Source organism: Vicia villosa, linkage group LG2 (genome assembly GCF_029867415.1).
Source record: "Vicia villosa cultivar HV-30 ecotype Madison, WI linkage group LG2, Vvil1.0, whole genome shotgun sequence".
Taxonomy (NCBI): Eukaryota; Viridiplantae; Streptophyta; class Magnoliopsida; order Fabales; family Fabaceae; genus Vicia; species Vicia villosa.
The window spans coordinates 123,788,811-123,791,115 of NC_081181.1; the positions used below are offsets into that span (position 1 = coordinate 123,788,811).

Below are 2,305 nucleotides of genomic sequence, written 5' to 3' on the forward strand. Positions count from 1 at the left end.
TTTCGATCTTTTGAGTTAAAGCGTCTACTTTAGCGTTTACACGGTTTATACCACTTACTTCGTACATTCCTCCTTTGGTTTGGGTTTTCTCTAGAGCGGCTCGTTCTCCTCCCCATTGGTAATGGTTTTGTGCCATGTTCTCTATGAGGTTGTATGCTTCATCATGGGGTTTGTCCATTAATGCTCCGCCAGCAGCGGCATCTATAGTCATTTTCGTGTTATAAAGTAGACCACCATAGAAAGTATGGATGATCAGCCATGGTTCGAGTCCATGATGAGGGCATAGTCTAAGCATGTCCTTGTATCGTTCCCAAGCCTCGAAGAGTGATTCGTTATTTTTTTGGGTAAATCCGTTGATTTGACCTCTTTGCATAGCAGTTTTGCTAGGCGGAAAATATCTAGCTAAGAATACTCTCTTCAGTTCGTCCCACGTAGTTATGGAATTAGAGGGCAGGGATTGAAGCCACGCTCTAGCTCTATCTCTCAAGGAGAAAGGAAAGAGACGTAATCGAATAGCTTCGGAACTAACGTTATTAGCTTTGACAGTGTCGGCATATTGCACGAACACGGATAAATGGAGGTTAGGATCGTCTGTAGGGCTTCCAGAGAATTGGTTATGTTGAACAGCATGTACCAGCGAAGGTTTCAGTTCGAAATTGTTTGCCTCAATCGCAGGTGGTGCGATACTTGAGTGCGGTTCAGCGCGTGAAGGAGCGGCATAGTCTCTAAGAGGACGAATGGCAGCCATCTCTAACTTCGGGGCGATTTGGTTAATTTGATCAGTAAATATCAATTCCTGATTAATCGGTATTGGTGCTACTTCGGGAAGATTGCGAGCTCGACGTTTGACGTTAATAAAACGTTCGATCTCGTTAATTCGTTGTATTAAATCTCCTCCTTGTGAACAAGTATTTGGCATACAATCGTTCAAAAAGACAGGAAAGAATTGCCCTAGTCTCTACGGTGTAACAGTGAGTTACGATATCAACTTAAATAGTCCCCGGCAACGGCGCCAAAAACTTGATCGCGACTTTACGTGTCTATAAATCTGATGACTGCAAGTGCACAGTCGTGTCGTGTAGTTTTAAAAGATATCGAATCCACAGGGACTATGAATCGATCTACCGTTATCTAAGGTTACTATGTAAAGCTAAGGCTGCTAATATTTTTCGATTGTTTCTAAGGGAAAGTGATTGTGAATTCTAAGAAATATAATAATAGACGGATATCAGTATGTATTTCGTTTAACTTAGGTGATCCGAAAGTCCATTGGCTAAGATATTAATTCGATTAAAAATCTTTATTAATTCTATTGATTAAAAGTCCTCCTCTCAAACTCTCGCTCTGTTGATTTAGACTACCGTTCTAACTCGTAATGTACGCTCTCGTCATCCTATTAGATTTAGAAAAGCTTTTTGGAAACAACGTAATTAATAAAATGCTTGTTTTATGAAGTTGTTACCTATTTAAATCTCCTAATCTCAAACTCTCGCTCTGTTGACTAGGAACATGCTAATATCCCTAACGTACGCTTTCGCTATCCCGTGCGGGTTTAAAAACACTTTTTGAAAATAAATAAGTTCTAATTGGTTTTAATACGCTTTCGCCATCCTTAAAACTAATGTCCTGTGTCTACTATCCAGTTAAAGATCTCAAACTTTCGCTCTATTGATTTTAACCTTTGACCGTCTCAAAACCTCAAACTCTCGCTCTATCAATTTTAAGACTTACTAATTAAATTAGACATACAAACCAAAAACAAGTGATAGTTAATAAAACATAATTAAGCCAATTTATTTCGGATCTCAAAGTTAACTTACTTTCCATATCGATATCTTAATTAATTAGCCAGACATATTAATACGGTTAAACATGCATAAATTAATTTGATTTATAATAAAAGGCATGTTAAATGGCATATAATATATCATGCAACAATAATAATAATAATTAAAGCAGTAAATGATAAATCTGAATAAAATAAATTGCGATTGAACTGAATCTTGAAGTACTCGAACTTCCATCACAGGTTGGCTGGATCGTTCTTCGGAAATTATTGGGCAGAAATTTAAAACATGGAATATAAAAGATAAATCTAACGTAAGGCTAGATTTATAAAAGGTTCACAACAATCTCCCGTGTGGAAATTGTTGTGAGAAAATTAAAGCAATTGAATTGAAGGCAGGAAAATAAATGATGGTCGCAGAATAATTTCGGCAGCACTTCGTTAGCAGAAAATCGGACCCCTTACACTGAAGCAGCAGCCTCTATTTATAGCTGAGGGTCTGCAGTTGGAACGCGTGAA

At 37.8% G+C, this 2,305-nt stretch overlaps 1 non-coding gene across 1 annotated transcript; it reads left to right on the forward strand.

Moving 5' to 3' along the window:
- Positions 1 to 266: 266 nt before the first annotated feature.
- LOC131654391 (small nucleolar RNA R71) lies at positions 267 to 373 on the forward strand. Its single transcript, XR_009299432.1, has one exon. It is a non-coding gene; the product is annotated as a small nucleolar RNA R71 (small nucleolar RNA).
- Positions 374 to 2,305: the final 1,932 nt, after the last annotated feature.